Below are 18,209 nucleotides of genomic sequence, written 5' to 3'. Positions count from 1 at the left end.
TAGTGGTGGTGTTCCTTTTGTGTTGGTGACATAGAACTGGAGACTGGCTGCTGCATTTTCTGGCCAAGCATCCATTTTCCTTTAGGGTCCATTTTTTTCATCTTCCATTGGCTACTAGAACAGTATTGGTTAGTGATTGTTACCCATGCTTTTGTGTGGGCGCTGATCACTTCTTTAGATAAATGCATGCAGTCCTAGTGTCCAACTTGAATTTAATAACCAGTTGCATAACCTCTAGACTGGTGCACCGCCCTTCCTCTGGGATCTGTGGCTAGCAGATTGTTGGCTTTTTCTTTACTATACCCGCAGATAGGGCTTCCGCTTGGTCAGTTGCTCATTCATATGGTTTGCTAGATCTTTTTTTTAGACCTGCACATGTTTTGTGAAGCGATTGAACCTTTCACATTTTTTGGCCATTTGGCCACGTGCTGGTCATGCTTTTTTAATCTGCTACACCTTACCACATCTCCCACGTGAGCTTGTTTCATGTTTCGGTGTCTCAGGTGGCCGCTGGCAGTTCAGCTTGTTGCCTGCTGTCAGCTTGTTTGGACTTTATTTTCTGCAATGCAGTCAGGTGTTCCAGTGTTCCTGCTGACACTGCTTGTGCCTGCACTTATGTTACCTCTTTGGTTCTGCATCTATTATTTACTGCCTTGGTAATTGGGGTTTCCAGAAGGTTCTTTCCGAGCCTCGCCATTGACGGTGCTGAAAACAATTTCATCTTGTATCATTGGGTCCTTGGTCTCGATAGAGGGCAGTTGTCGTGGGTAACTAGCAATCTATGTGCGTGAATTCACATCTGAAAATTGACTCCCTGCAACGTGGCTAAAAGCACGCAGGTTGTTCCAGAATATGTGCACTTTTAGCCACATGTAGGACAGGTGTTCCCAGGGGTGCATTTTGAGAAGCATTGGAAAAGAAAGCATATAGAAAATTTACCTACACAGAAAGTGGGTGCAAAAGTCTGCAGCAAAAATATACTCCATTGTGTGTGTGTGTGGGGGGGGGGGGGGGGGTTTAATTTTATAACTGCTCCTATTGGCATAAAGTATTTTTTGACCTGTAGACTTGAAAGGGAGAAAAAGGGCATGTGTAATTTCCCTTTGAAAATTATTCCACCACAACTAACCCCCACACATTTACATCTGCTAATGTGGGCACATGTTGTTTTTTTTTTGGGGGGGGGGGGAAATTCTGCCCACACTTTTCAAAATGCAAAAGCGTGTGCATAATTCCAAAGCCTGCCCAACTCCAGATACCTGTGGGTACAAGTACACTCACACGGTCCTTAACGTGCCTACGTTTACCCACATGCAGGGCTGGGAATTTTTTAAAAGCCCCATTTCCAGGGGTAGAACACTGCTTTACACACAGAAACGACTTTGAAAATTACCCTCCCTGTATTTCCCTTAAGATGCAACAGGGAACTGGGCCCACAGCAGAGCCATGAAACTATGACAGAACATACACAGGCACATAGGATAGGTTCAGAAGCTGTGACCATACACCGGGGGGAGGATAAACACACGAACACAGCACATGCCAAGGCAGCATGCGGCACAGGTCCACACGCCATATGAAAGTAAACTCGCAGGAACAGACAGACATGCAGAGCTTGTGTACAGATGTCCAATGAAAGGCTCCTGGCACCTTATACCTTTCTAGGCCTTCCCTTAACTTTTAACTAGATGTGCAGTTATTAACTATATTCCATCAAGTTTATTTGCCTTAACACAGACATGTTAACAGCAATCAGATAACTGCACCTCCACAAGCATCAACCTTAAAAAATGTGTCAGCCATGTACCTCCTGATTTTCCTCAGATTGTTTTCGCTGGAGTTTATTGGGCCCAGAGATCCAGGAGGCTTGCTGCCGCATAGCATTACGAGCAGTAGAGAGGAGGCTGGAGCCACTGAGCCATGGAGGTGGTAGAGGAGGAGGAAGAGGAGGACAAGGGCCTACAGTCTATAGACCAGAGGTTTCCAAACTTTTCATGTTGGTGACACACTTTTTAGACAAACATAATTTCACCACACAATAATTCAGTCTACTAGCAAACCAGAGGTAAAAGGTTAAACGAACAAAACGTATTTCGACAATTTATGTATGTTTCCTTGAATATATTAGGGATGTGAATCGTGTCCTCGATCGTCTTAACGATCGATTTCGGCTGGGAGGGGGAGGGAATCGTATTGTTGCCGTTTGGGGGGGTAAAATATCGTGAAAAATCGTTAAAAATCGTTAAAAATCGAAAAATCGAAAAATCGAAAAATCGAAAAACCGGCACATTAAAACCCCCTAAAACCCACCCCCGACCCTTTAAATTAAATCCCCCACCCTCCCGAACCCCCCCAAATAACTTAAATAACCTGTGGGTCCAGCGGCGGTCCAGAACGGCAGCGGTCCGGAACGGGCTCCTGCTCTGAATCTTGTCGTCTTCAGCCGGCGCCATTTTCCAAAATGGCGCCGAAAAATGGCGGCGGCCATAGACGAAAAAGATTGGACGGCAGGAGGTCCTTCCGGACCCCCGCTGGACTTTTGGCAAGTCTCGTGGGGGTCAGGAGGCCCCCCACAAGCTGGCCAAAAGTTCCTGGAGGTCCAGCGGGGGTCAGGGAGCGATTTCCCGCCGTGAATCGTTTTCGTACGGAAAATGGCGCCGGCAGGAGATCGACTGCAGGAGGTCGTTCAGCGAGGCGCCGGAACCCTCGCTGAACGACCTCCTGCAGTCGATCTCCTGCCGGCGCCATTTTCCGTACGAAAACGATTCGCGGCGGGAAATCGCTCCCTGACCCCCGCTGGACCTCCAGGAACTTTTGGCCAGCTTGTGGGGGGCCTCCTGACCCCCACGAGACTTGCCAAAAGTCCAGCGGGGGTCCGGAAGGACCTCCTGCCGTCCAATCTTTTTCGTCTATGGCCGCCGCCATTTTTCGGCGCCATTTTGGAAAATGGCGCCGGCTGAAGACGACAAGATTCAGAGCAGGAGCCCGTTCCGGACCGCTGCCGTTCCGGACCGCCGCTGGACCCGCAGGTTATTTAAGTTATTTGGGGGGGGTTCGGGAGGGTGGGGGATTTAATTTAAAGGGTCGGGGGTGGGTTTTAGGGGGTTTTAGTGTGCCGGCTCACGATTCTAACGATTTATAACGATAAATCGTTAGAATCTGTATTGTATTGTGTTCCATAACGGTTTAAGACGATATTAAAATTATCGGACGATAATTTTAATCGTCCTAAAACGATTCACATCCCTAGAATATATACATACATTTTTGTGGATTACATAATGTTACACCCACACTGACCCCCAGGCAGCTCCCATTCATTCTCACACCGCTCCCTCCCCATCCCCCAGGGGCCAGGCATGCACACATTCATTCTCACACACACACAAAGACCCCCAGGCAGGCAGGCACCAATTTATTCTCACACACACACACATACACCACACACAGATAGGCACCTTTTCTCACAGACAGACCCCAGCAAGACACCCATTCATTCTCATACACAGATACAGCCTCAGGCAGGCACTCATACATTTACACATATACACCCCCAGGGCAGACTCCTATTCATACACATCCACACACTGAAGGCAGACCCCCCCCCCCCCCCCCCTCTTTCCTTTGCCAGCAACCTCGGAGCCTCTCTCATTCCTCTGCTACTGCTGTCACTGCTGCCATGTGGATATTTGGGGAGGTGCTGATTGCTGCAACTGGCACTGAAACTCGTTCTGCTGCCTCCTCTGTGCAGGCCCCGCAGTATTAAATATTTGCGGGTTTTCACTTCCTCCATGCCGATCTCGTACATTGCGAGATCGGCATAGAGAAAGTGCTACTCTTGCACATTCCCAAAGATAACATATGCCAATCACTAAAAAGTAAATTTTTTTACCTTTGCTGTCTGATCTTAGTTTTCAAATCGGTTGGTCACAGGCTTTTTTTTCCACCTTCCCTTTCTTGTTTTTTTGCCAGTTCCTTTTACAGGGTCTTTTTTTTTTTCTATTTCTTTTCTCTCAAACACACAATCAGGTTCTCATTCTAACAGTGGCCCTACTACCGAGTTTCCTCCTCTTCTCGAGCCTCTGCGACGTGGAATCTACAGCGGCTCTGCTGTCAGGTTTCCTCCTCTTCTCGAGCTGCTGTGATGTGGGATATGCGGCGGCCCATTAACGCTGCTCTTCTTCTGTACATGGCAAATGCTCCTCCTCCTTCCTGCCCACGCGGCTCCAGCAACGTTTTTCTTCCGGGGCTGCGCAGGCAGGAAGGAGGAGCAGGGGTGAATGTGATCCTTTTCTTCGGGCCGTGGTGAGGTAAGCTCCACCACAGCCCCGCCGATCTTCCTGCTGTAGTTCCCTGCTTCCGCCGGCCCTGCTGCTATGTGGACCAGGCGACACACCTTCACACTGCAGGTGATACACTAACGTGTCGTGACACACAGTTTGGAAAGCCCTGCTATAGACAATAGGAGGCCTCATAGGCAGTAAGTAATGTCAGCAGATTTTCCATATCAGCACTACATTGCTGGGACTTCTGGATGAAACAACCTAAGGTCAAGTACCATTTGAGAGCAATATTCAAAACCCTTTCTGCAGGTAAAAACGCATTTCACCTGTGGAAATCAAGGCACTTTCAGTCCCTTAATGTTCAGATGGTGTGTGATATGCTCATGAATATTCAAAATGTGATGCCCAGGTATCCTGGGCCCTGTCATGATTCCACCAGATAGAGGAGGACAGGTATGGCTGCTGGGTAAATACCCCTCAGTGTTCAGTCGCATACATGCCTGGGATACGTCACCATGACAATATGATACAGATGCTTCATGCCTGTCAGGACCAGCTCAAAAAATGCTGTCTACATAGCACTAACAAGCATCAAGAAGTTACTCTCACTCTATGAGATCTCACTCTGGGATGCAAAGACATCTCTGTCTGACATGATCGGTGCACATTCCTGCAACATAAAAAAGTTCCTATATCCTACTGACATGTTCCTCCTTATTCACAATCGGTGATACATAAAATGACTATCGACTCTGACTTCTAAGGCCTGCAGAAATGCCCAAGAACACCTGCAGAGAAGAGATACAATGTAGTACACACATCCAATGCCATCAAGTGCATCCTTGGCATGTCAGTTTCTTAAAGAGTTTGGACAAATCTGGTGGTGCCCTTACAAATCATGGTGAAGTGTCTTAGTCATGTGCATCACTGGCCATGAATACAGTTAAAGGTTTATTTTTTATTTTTGCGGGAGGTGGGGGGGCATATTCAGAAAGCTGGCGTGTGGACAAATAATCCAACTAAAGTTAGCCAGATAACTTGTCCTGGATATTCGCTTAAAGTTATCTGGCTACATAAAGTTGAATAACTTAAAACCTTAACTGGCTATGTTTGAATATAACTAGTTAGGTTTTAAAATTCTCCAGCCTTGTGTGGCTGGATAATTTGTAGGGGTGTGCATTCGTTTTGAACTTATAGGTAAAACGCAACTTTTTTTTTTTTTTAACTTAAAAAAGTGATGAGGCGAAAACGATCGGATTTCCAACTTATTCAACATAGCTATGTTGAATATGTTGGAAATCGCGATTGTTGATCCTAAATAAAAATTTAAACCCCTCACCCTCCTTAATCCCCCCCCCCCAAGACTTACCAAAACTCCCTGGTGGTCTAGCGGGGAGCCAGGACGCCATTTCTGAACTCCTTTGCGAGGAGCACGTGACGTCGGCCTCCTGACCCCCCCAAGCTGGCCAAAAGGTCCTTTTGGGTCCAACGAGGGTCCCGGAGCGAACCCGCGGGGAATCACGTGACGTCCGCGTCACTCCGACGTGGCGCTGACGTCACGTGCTCCTCGCAAAGGAGTTCAGAAATGGCGTCCTGACTCCCCGCTAGACCACCAGGGAGTTTTGGTAAGTCTTGGGGGGGATTAAGGAGGGTGAGGGGTTTAAATTTTTATTTAGGGAATAGGTGCACGTATGGACATAGACTCAACTTATGGAATTCTCCATATGTCCATATTGACCGAAATTGACCCCCCCCTTTCGACTTATGGACTTATGAACATAAACTTTTGGTCTGCACATCCCTAATAATTTGCTACTTAACAGGATAACTGAATATCTTCAAAGATATCTGCTTAAGTAGCACTGTAAAAATAAAATTTAAAAAAGATGTGAAGCAGGCCTGCAGCCCATTTCCTGCCCTCCCCCCCACCAAAATTTCTTAATGGCCCTACTGGGACATGCATTCCCCACCTTCCAAACTGCTTCTGAATGTGAAACTAATGTTGAGGGTCCACGGGTCAGGACCCCCCCTCCCCCCACTCCATCCCCTTCCCTAGCTCCTTTGAAAATAAAAATCTGGCTATTTCCAGGCCCCCTACCATCCCTTATCCACCTGCAACCCCTATGTGGGGTCCCCACCCCGAAGCCTCCCTCGGATCTTCCCAAACCCTAAAATCCCCAGCTGGAAACAAGGTCTGTGCTTACCCATTCCTGGCTCTTCCAGTGCTGCTTCTGTCAGACTAACAGACAAAACTTCTGTCAACCAACAGTAATGAATGCACAAATCTTGTTAAATTAAACCTTGTGACAGAAATTCACACAATAAACCCGCACCCTGATGCTATCAGTGCATATGAACAAACCCAGCCTCAACTATCCATGACTCAAATTCTAGCTGAATGCAAGAACATTTGTGAAGGTCTTTGAAGTTTCCAAGCTTTATTCAGCTTGTGCAACATCTGCCATACTGGATTCCAGTAGCCCTGACTGAAAAGGAAAATGCAGAGGGTTGTAAAACAAATGAAAAAAGGAATATAAATAAATAAATGTCATCATTAGCAAAGTGGCATAGTCCACAGAATGGATAAGCAGTGCAGCAATGGTAGCCAAAGAGACACCAAGAAAGCTGCACATCTGCATAGATCCAAGCACTTTAAATAAAGCATTGCCCAGGGCTCATTCCCAAATGCTGCCTACAAAGGAAGAAAATCTGCCAGACTTGGCCAAAGCAAACCTATTTTCAGTTGTGCATGGTAAGGATGGATTGGATACTGACAAGTTCAGTGAGGTGAAGAAAGCAGTTGACTCTTCACATTTCGGACACCAGCAGGATGATGCAGATGGCTGCGAATGCTGTTTGGAATTAAATGTACCACAGAGGGTGATCAGCATCACCAACAAGATGTTCTGACAGGCCTCAAAGAAATCAGTGTCAAAGCAGATAACTTTCTAATGTATGGATTGGATATGGAGACTCTATAACAGATCATGACAAGAATCTCTCAGAAAGAGTCAGAGTCATAAATTCACCAAAGCAAAACTAAGACAATGCATCAAGGAAGTACCATGTATGGGACACCTGCTCACCTCCCAGGGCTTACACCAAGATCCTGAGAAAGTGAGGCCAGTGCAGCAATGCCCACACCTGTAAATCCACAGTCACTACAATGGCTATTAGGATTTGTTAATTACCTAGAAGAATTTCTTCCTTCCTTATCAGATGTATGTGAACCTCTTAGAAGTATACTAGTTGATGGTGCAGTGCAGACTTGGCTACCCAAATATGACATGGCTGTCAACTATTTCAAGTCACCAAACATCCCATACTGAAATACTATGATGTAAAAGACAAGGTCACCATACAGTGACAGTAACAGGTTCTGATACCTATAGTACCTGAATGGTTTGAAGTGCCTGGAAAAGCAGACTATATATATATATATATATATATATGATAGAATGTAATAAAAGACTTGGAATAGATATCCTATAAAAAGTGCAGCCAGTACTTTTTGCCTCCAGATCCTTATCTCTAGCTGAATGGAGATATGCATAGATTGAAAAAGAATGTCTAATAATTGTATTTGCTTGCGAGAAATATGATTATCACAGGATAAAAATGCATCCATGTAGAGACTGACCACAAACCAAGGTCATTTAAAAAAATACTGCTGTCAGCTCGAAAACATCTGTAATGTATACTCTTGCGGCTACAGCACTACCATCAAAATGTTGCCTACAAAAAGGGAACTGAAATATATATTGCAGTTTCTTATCCCAAGCAAATTTTGCCGCAGCAAAACAATGTGGATCAGAATATGAAGTCCATAACATCTTGGAACATGAAGAGAGAGGGAGAGAGAGAGAGAGAGAGAGAGAGAGAGAGAGAGAGAGAGAGAGAGAGAGAGAGAGAGAGAGAGAGAGAGAGACTCTTTATAAGGCTCTCATATTAGTCAACTATTTATACCACTGTAGGAGGGTCAACTAGTAACTCGAGGTGAGGTTTTGGTGGTGGTCTAGGATTTGGGGGGCAGTTTTACCTGCACATTCAGAGTACGAACAACATAGTACACATCAGTGAAGATTTGATGTGATTTGGAGTGAGGAAAGGTGCACAAAGATGAGATTTGTACAATGTATCTTGCCCTCACTCCAAATCACACTAACCTCTGCTTATTAACTGCCTTACTGACTGACTATTTAAAAATAAACACTAACTTCTATTTATTAGCTGCCTTACTGACTATTAAAAGCACAAACACACTAAATAATATATCCCAATAGTTTACTTTTCCCCAATACTTTTAAAAAAAAATTCCAAGCAAAACTTACTGATTCCTTTCAGCCACCAGCAAGGTGATCCTCTCCTCTCAGTGCTCCCACTGGATTGTGCCCCTTATTTTCATAAACTCTGCCCAAACTCCTCCCTTTTGACTAACCATGTGGAAAATTTAAAACTTTGCATACACATCTCATAATGTGATTAATAACGCATGTGTTATACATTATCGTAGGTGTTAGGGCCCTAACACCCACGTTAAAGCCCTAATGTGATTTGATGAATGACCCTGCAAGTCAGATAGCCCGATAAGTAGTGCCTTTTAGACTTATCCAGCTATCTGACTTAACCAGACAAGTAGTGTTTTAAGACTTATTTGGCCATACTATTTACATGTGTATGTGCTGATTTTTATGTGTGAAACTGTTTGAAAATTCACCTTTATTTTCATCTTTTATCTTTATTAAAATGTATTACTTACTCATATGATAAGCACTAAGTAATGTACAAATCACAATAAGCACAATTAAAAAGTGCACAAATTATTAGACATATGACTATGTCACCATAATATCATGTCAATAAATTCAGCCTTAAATAGGCCAATTCTTCTAATTTATGTGAATGTAATGATATTAATATAATTTCCACCTTAAACAGACCAGCTTTTTAAACTTACAGATAAGCCTGCTTAAAAAGGAAGGTCTTCAAAATTGTTTTGAATATCTTGAGATAGTATGACTGCTGCATTACTTCTGGCCATGAATTCCATAGTGTAGGCGCTGCAATGAAGAAAGCACAGTCTCTACTTTCCACAAGATGGGCCTTTCTTGCTGAAGGGACATCCAACAATCCCCTTTACAAAGATCTCAAAGTCCGCGTGGGCTGATAGATTCATATAAGGTCATTAGTTGGAGTTAATCAGCTTGAATAATATTATAGGTATCCTGTTAGTCTCTACTAGAGTTAAGTAAAAGGATATGCCATTGGTATGGGGAGGGACATGGTGATAACTTCTAGGTTTCAACTAACCATGTGGAAGCTGTTAACAGAATGTCCCTCTGGCACTTAGGGCCAGTGCACCATTTTACCTTGAGGATTCCCTTTTTGCTTTGGTAGAATCAGCATGTTTTATGCTGTTCTCTAATTTTTCTATTAATTAACTTCTTGCCTCCATGGAGCATTTTATTTGGATGGGAGTTTCTTTCCACCCTCCAAATCTATTCTATCCTCTTGAATTAATTTACTTAAGTCTGGAGTATCTAATCACTTGGGACTTAGTTAAGCTTATTTAATTTTGCTTTTCAATCAAATGGGAAAGGTTTCCTTCATGCAAGAGGAATCTGTGATCACCAAGATCCAAGGAAAGGATGAGTTCCAGTCATCCTGAGAGGAAGAAGGAGAAAGATAGGAGATGGACCACCCCAGTGACCCATGAACATCTACTGAAGATTAGAAGAGGAATAAGAGGTATCACCTTTGATACTACAAGAGGAGGTAGGAGATAAAAGACTGTATAACATAAATACCATCCTTGATACTTCATTTACTTTGAGAGGAAAGCATTATGGCTTTGCCCTGTATCCAATGGAAGGAAAGAAATCAGTAACTAAAAGAACCTAATCAAGTGAATTTAACATCTCAATTTGAGAAAGACTTTAATAAGACTTTAATAAGTCACAAAATTTACTTAAAGCATTTAAACCATCTCAAAAGTGAATTACATGATGTAAAGATTTTACATCATCATTTTGCAACCTATCAGTAAAAGAGAAATGTTGGAAACCACCAAACCATTTTCAAGTGTTTCATTGAGTAGTGGCTTTATTGCTCCTTTATGTTGTTGTTATTACTGCTGTGTACAACAATTAAAGTTGGGACTTCAACAAAGCATTACAAAGGGCCTTGAAAGTAAGCAGGAAGTCAATTGCAATAGAAATTTGAGATATGGCCTCTAAAACTAGTATCTGGGTTCAAGTATCACAAGGGTTACAATATCATTCCAGTTTTGTTTTGGACTCACTGGAGAATCTAAAGCCAATGAAACTCTACAAGCACTAGGTGTGAAGGGTAGAGGATGTGTGAGTCCTTTAAGCTGTGATGTAATTGATGCATCCTCAAGGGTGAACCCAGGAGGGCTACACTGGCAGCTGGTGAATGTGCCCTGTAGCGGGACAGTCTGAAGCTTCACCTTTACCAGTCACCTCCCCTGCAGGTTGAGCCCTTGGGTTCTGGCGGTTGGCAGGACTTAGGCAGGTCTCTAGGGAGGTAAAGGTAAAGTCCAAAAGCATACCAGGGTCAAGGTAGGCAGCAGAATAATGGAGTCAGGAACAGGCCGAGGTCAGGGCAGGCAGCTAACAAGAGTGGTCAGGTCCAGGCAAAGGGTCAAGTCCAAGCAGCAGGCAATCATTGTCAGGTCCAAGCAAGAGGTCAAGATCTGGAGAGTCAGGCCAAGGGAGACATAGACACACAGAAGACACTGGATAAGATGGACAAGACAGGGCAAGGCTGAACGAGGCAGGGCGGACGAGGATGACTGGAGAACACAAGACTAGACAAGGCAGGGATGGAAAGCAAGGCTGAACGAGGCAGGGCTGAAAGGCAAGGTTGGACAGCAAGGCAGGATGAGGAGAGGTTGGATGACAATGCTGTAAGATGAGGTATAAGAATCAGGAATGCTAGCAACACACACTGCAAAACAGAAGACATTGCTGAGGTACTGGAGAGAAGCCAGAGGTGCCGTTATATGCAAGGGCTGGATGACATCATCAAGAGGCGCCGCAGGGACTTTCCCACCACAGGCCCTTTAAGAGGATGTTATGGTTATTGATATTTGGGTGGATCCTTGGACACTGTGGCAGCTGACCATGCCCACAGGGGGCAGTCCCGTGAGGGACCACGGTGTCAGGCTAGACTCTGGACACACAAACACAGATTTGAATATTTAAACAGTTTTGGAAACCACCAAAGGTGGCAGTAGTGAGCAGTAGATGTTGAGCCCGGCTGGGCGAGTAACCCACAGGACACTGGAACAGTGAATCCTCTGCTAGGCTGTGCTGTAGTGGAAAGAGACTGAGAGTTATGAGAACACAGTGAGAAACATACAGAGTCCCAGGTAGAATAGGAGAAGCTCCGAGACAGGGAGAGCGGCCCTCGAGGAGCGAGTACCTGATCCCTTAGAGCAGAGAGAGTGGTATTGTACTCACACAGCGATTCCACTAGACGAGAGGTCTGGCACTGGAACAGAGGGCAGGCCCTTGAGGAGCGAGTACCTGGTTCCAGGAAAGTACTGTGGAATAGATGGTAGTGGTAATCACAGATGGAAACTGTTAGTGAATTCTTCCAAGTAGAAAGGGTTGTAGATGCAGGCAGAGACTCAGGGCCCTCGAGGACCAAGTACCGTTTTCCTGATAGCACCTGAAAGAAGCAGAAGAGGCCCCCGAGGAGCGGGCACCCCGTTAGCAATAAGAGTTCCAGATAACACTGGAGTGGCAGAGTAGCTTTGGTATGGAGAGCGAATCCCATCTGTAGAATTCCGGGTTGCTAACTCGATTAGCTAGCAAAAGTTGTAGGCTTAAATATCTGGGCAGCGTGACGTCATCTCAGGGGGTGCCCCTGAGGTTCGCACCAATGAGGAAATAAAGATGAGGGCGGCGTGCGCGTGCGCGCCCTATGGTACCTTGGAGGAGCATGGCAGGAAGCAGCACCAAAGCCGGTCCAGGGACGCTGGAGAGGTCAGCAGACAGACGCCGCCGCGGCAGCCAGTAGTCTGAGGTGAGCGGGAGGAGCCGCAAGAAGAGTGAGGTAGGCAGGGTGAAGCCATCACAGACTGACAGTCGCAACAGTGGAGAAGCTGTGTAGGCACGCATAACTTAGGACATCCGGGGAAAAAGCAGCATGGTAGTGTCCCAGCCACAGGATGGCACCGATAGCATCCAGGGCCAGTCTTAGCGGCGTCAGGGTGAATTCAGTGGTTTGTGGGCCATTGAACTTATGGGGCTAACTCTGGTCACACCATAGGGCTATCCTAAAGTTAGCTGGATATACTTATCCAGCTAACTTTAAGATAGCTGGGTATATTCAGCAGTGCTACTGCACCACTGCATATCCCAGTTAAGTTAGCTGGATAGTTGTACCCGGCTAACTTAACTAGACACTCTGGTTGAATATCAGCCCCACTTTAAAGATAAAGTTTCTGTAGATTACTACTTTAAAATGTCTTTATAATAGGAACTGGAGTACAAAGAGAAACTTTCAACTGCCTGATCCATGCTTTAACCATTATATCAAATTAGTCTCTGTTTTTTTTAAATTTAGATTTGCAGTTAAAATTCAAAATTAATTCAATATCAACAACACTTATCTCATGTTAAGTTCAAAGAAACTTGTGTACATAAACCTCCATCCAACATAGTCCATGTTTTGAGGAAGATCTCTACTTCAGGAAATGAGATTTTAAATCTTTGATTTACACAGGCTGCAAGACTCTTAATCCCACCGAAGTGTTGAATGATGGACATGGTCCATATTTCAAAGGAGATCTCTGCTTCAGAGAATGAGGTTCTGAGTCCTTGATTTACATAGGATCAAAGGCTTTTAATCCCACTGATATGATGAGAGATACTGTAAATCAAGCAGAACAGTGGTAACATTTAAACTACATAACTAGATGTTCCTCTTTCACTGGAAACCAACATAAATCAATCAATCAATAAATAAACCTCAATGTAACATATACTTAATTTTTACAAAAGCAGAGCTCACTCTATTTCATTATTCATGACATGGGAATGAACGGTATCTAGTGTAAAGATCCAATATTGTTCCCTTCAATTTAGTTCTTTCTCTCTTGCAACAAAGTGGGCTGGAACACAATCTATAATAGATCTTCAAATTGGTGATTGTGAATAATGCAATGTGTCACCATAGGAGCATGCATTAGGCACTGTCCCGGTAAAGCGCATGCTGGCTTCCAGGATATACATATTCATATCCTTCAGTCTCTCCGCAAAGGTTTTCTGATACTGACCCCATACCATTTTGGTAGCCCTTCTCTGGACCATTTCCATCCTGTCTCTATACCTTTTGAGATAAGGGCCCCAGAACTGAACACAATACTCCAGGTGAGGCCTCACCTAGGACCTGTACAAGGGCATCACCACCTCCATTTTTCTTACTGGTTATTGTTCTTTCTATGCAGCCCAGCATTCTTCTGGCTTTACCCATCGTCTTGTCACATTCCATTGCCATTTTCAAATTGCCAGAAACTATCACCCCAAGATCCCGCTCTTGGTCCATGAACATCAGCCTTTCTCCCCCATCTCATACCGCTCTTTTGGATTACCATGTCCCAGATGCATGGCTCTGTACTTCTTGGCGTTGAATCCCAGCTGCCAAATCTTTGACCACTCTTCAAGCCTTCATAAATCACTTTCATTCTCTCTACTTCTTCTGGCATGTCCACTCTATTGCAGATTTGGATATCATCCTCAAATAGATAAACTTTACCTTCTATCCCTTCTGCAAACTCTCTCACAAAGGTATTGAACAGAACCGGTCCCAATACCGATCTCTGTGGCACTCTACTTTACATGGCTCTCTCTTCAGAGTAGGCTCCGTTTACCATTACACGCTGTCTCCTATCAGTCAATCAGTTTGTAATCCACGCCACCATCTTGGTGCTCACTCCAAAGCTTCTCATTTTGTTCACAAGCCTCCTATGTGGAGTGGTATCAAAAGCTTTGCTGAAATCCAAATAGATGATATCGAGTGCTCTTCCTCAATCCAATTCTCTAGTCACCCAATCAAAAAAAATCAATCAGATTTGTCTGACAGGACCTTCCTCTGGTGAATCCATGATGCCTTGGGTCCAGCAACTTACCAGATTGTAGATAGTTCAGTATCCTTTCTTTCGGAAGTGATTCCATTAATTTTCCCACCACTGAAGTGAAGCTAACCGGCTTGTAGTTTCCAGCCTACTCTCTGCTCCCACTCTTATGAAGCGGGACCACCACCACTCTTCTTCAGTCTTGAGGCACCACTCCCGTTTCTAGAGATCTATTGAACAGGTCCTTTAGCAGACCCGCCAGGACATCTCTGAGTTCTCGTAGTAGTCTGGGGTGTACCTCATCTGGCCCCATGGACTTGTCCACATTCAGTTTTCCTAGCTCTTCCCATATATTCTCTTCTGTAAAGGGAGTTGTGTATAGCCCATTCTCTTCTACAGTCTTGTCAACCAGCAACAGTCCTTCTCCAGGGTCTTCTTTAGTGAACACAGAACTGAAGAATTTGTTTAATATTTCCACTATTTCCTTGTCTGTCTTGGCACATTGCTCCTTGTCACCCTTCAATTTCACTATACCACTTCGGGCTTTCCTTCTTTCTCTGATATATCTGAAAAATGTTTTGTCACCTAGCTTTACCTCTTTGCCAATCCTTTCTTCCTCCCGCCTTTTTTGCTTTCTTGATTTCTTTCTATGTTCCCTCAGTTTCACCAGATATTCTTCCCTGTGTTCCTCTTTTTGGGATCCTTTATACTTCCTGAACGCTGTTGCTTTTGCCTTTATTTTTGCAGCCATCTCCTTTGAGAACCAAATTGGTTTCTTTTACCTTGAACTTTTGTTTACTTTTCTAACATATAGATTTGTTGCCTTTGTAATAGCTCCTTTTAATTTAGCCCACTGTTGTTCCACCTCACCCATTTTCTCCCAGTCTTCTAGTTCTTCCTTCAGGTACATTCCCATTTTGTCAAAGTCCGTATATTTGAAATCGAAACTCAAGTCTTCATGTGACTTCTTGGTACGTTATTCGTAATATCAAACCATACCGTCTGATGATCACTTGTACTCAGGTGGGCATTATCTCTATTTGTAAACACTAGGTCCAGAATTACACAGTCCCTCGTTGGATCCATTACCATTTGTTTGAGCATAGCCCCATGGAGGGCTTCCAGTATCTCTCTATGTTGACCTTCTTCTAGTGACTCCTGCTTTCTTGGTGATAGCTAGGAAAGAAGGGGTCACATTCAATATCAAGGCTTAGTCCTTGCAAAGTCCCACTTAATCTTGATATGTATTCTCCAGATGGAGGCAGGGGGCAGACATCCAGGGACATTGTACAAATGTCTCTTTCTGTGGCTGCCAGCTTAGACTTTTAGTACTTGTACTGCTGAGTGCCAAAAATCAGTCTAGACATAGCAGTAAAGTGGTTCAAAAATAAATGTTTACTGTTCAGCTTGCTCAAAAGTAATTAATTGGCACCAGCAGGGCCAGCACAACCCACTTGCTAGCTTTGCACTTGCACAGGGCTGCAGCCTGGATGGAGCAGCATCCTCAGAGCCGTAACCAAGTTGAGTCAGCTGCTGGCGCTGCCACACCGCAAAGAAGAGAAGGAGCCGCAGGCCACAGCAGTGAAGAGGAGGGAGTTGCAAGGCCGCTTGGCAGTTCCCAATCCACCATGCAGTGAAGATAAGGCAGCGGCAGAAGGCTGCGTGGAGAAAAAGAGGAGGAGCCATAGCGATGCATGGTGAAGAAGAGCCCTAGGGCCGCGCAGTGGTTTGCAACCCGCCTTGCAGCAAAGATGAGAGATTTCCAGTGCTGCACGGCAAAGCAGAAAAGGAACCATAGCACCGTGCAGTGAACAAGAGGAGCCCTAGGGCTGTGCAGCGATTCCCAACCTGCCGCACGGTGAAGAAGAGGAGGAGCCATAGGGCCACGCACGGTTCCCAACCTGCTGCATGGCAAAGAGTTGCAGAGCTGCAAAGTCAGGATGTGCTGCAGGACCAAGTGCTAGGCAGCCAGAAGGGAAAAACAAACCACCACGCAGCTCCCAACCTGCCCCGCCAAAGAGGTGGGGGGCTAGGGCTTCTGGGAGAGGCCTTGGTGTATGTATGAGCAGGAGGAAACCTGTGTGTGTCTAAGCTTGTATGTGAGCATGTATGCGTGTGTGTGTGTGTGTGTGTGTGTGTGTGTGTGTGTATCTGAGCATATATGTGAGTGGGGGGGATGTCTGAGCAGAAGTAGAGTGTGTGTGGATATCTGAGCATGTATGTGTGTGCGTGTGTCTGAGCATAAGTGGAGTGTGTGTGGGTGTCTGAGCATGTATGTGTGTGTGGGTGTCTGAGCATGTATGTGTGTGTGGTTGTCTGAGCAGAAGTGGAGTGTTTGTGGGTATCTGAGCATGTATGAGTGTGTGTGGGTGTCTGAGCATGTATGTCTGTGTGTGGTTGTCTGAGCAGAAGTGGAGTGTTTGTGGGTGTCTGAGCATGTATGTGTGTGTGTGGGTGTCTGAGCATGTATGAGTGTGTATGGGTGCTGAGCAAGTATGTGTGTGTGTGGGTGTCTGAGCAGAAGAGTATGTGTGGGTGTCTGAGCATGTATGTGTGTGTGTGGGTGTCTGAGCATGTATGAGTGTGTATGGGTGTCTGAGCAAGTATGTGTATGTGTGTGTGTGTGTGTGTCTGAGCATAAGTGGAGTGTGTGTGGGTGTCTGAGCATGTATGAGTGTGTATGGGTGCTGAGCAAGTATGTGTGTGTGTGGGTGTCTGAGCAGAAGAGTATGTGTGGGGTGTCTGAGCATGTATGAGTGTGTATGGGTGTCTGAGCAAGTATGTGTGTGTGTGTGTGTGTGTCTGAGCATAAGTGGAGTGTGAATGGGTGTCTGAGCATGTGTGTGTGTGTGTGTGTGTCTGAGCATAAGTGGAGTGTGTATGGGTGTCTGAGCATGTATGTGTGTGTGTGTCTGAGCATAAGTGGAGTGTGTATGGGTGTCTGAGCATGTGTGTGTGTGTGTGTGTGTGTCTGAGCATAAGTGGAGTGTGTCTGGGTGTCTGAGCATGTATGTGTGTGTGTGTGTGTGTGTGTGTGTGTGTGCCTAAGCATAAGTGGAGTGTGTGTGGGTGTCTGAGCATGTGCATGTGAGAGGAGGCATGTGTTTGAAAGAAGGAGAAAGTGTGTGGATGAGAGAGAGAGCACTGAAATAGATGCAAGCTCTAGGGATGATAGAATAAGAAGTCTAAATAGTAGTAAGTTCTAGGGATGTGAATCGTTTTTTGACGATTTAAAACAATCGTCAGATATATTTTAAATCGTCAAAAATCGTTAGAGCCGCGATACAATAGCAATTCCCCCCATTTATCGTCAAAAAATCGTAAATCGGGGGAGGGGGGAGGGCGGGAAAACCGGCACACCAAAACAACCCTAAAATCCACCCCGACTCTTTAAAATAAATCCCCACCCTCCCGAACCCCCCCAAAATGTTTTAAATTACCTGGGGTCCAGTGGGGGGGTCCTGGCACGATCTCCCGCTCTCTGGCCACGGCTGCGTTAATAGAAATGGCGCCGGTGGCCCTTTGCCCTTATCATATGACAGGGCAAAGGTAGCGCGGCGCCATTTTGGTTCCTGGCTCCCGACGGTTTGAGTGCAGGAGATCGCTCCCGGACCCCCGCTGGACCCCCAGGAACTTTTGGCCAGCTTGGGGGGGCCTCCTGACCCCCACAAGACTTGCCAAAAGTCCAGCGGGGGTCCAGGAACGATCTCTTGCACTCGTGACGTCGGGAGCCAGGAACCAAAATGGCGCCGCGCTACCTTTGCCCTGTCATATGATAAGGGCAAAGGTAGCGCCGGCGCCATTTCTATCAACGCACCCTT

Source organism: Rhinatrema bivittatum, chromosome 3 (assembly GCF_901001135.1).
Source record: "Rhinatrema bivittatum chromosome 3, aRhiBiv1.1, whole genome shotgun sequence".
In the NCBI taxonomy this organism is placed as follows: Eukaryota; Metazoa; Chordata; class Amphibia; order Gymnophiona; family Rhinatrematidae; genus Rhinatrema; species Rhinatrema bivittatum.
Note: the sequence above shows the minus strand (reverse complement) of the source record.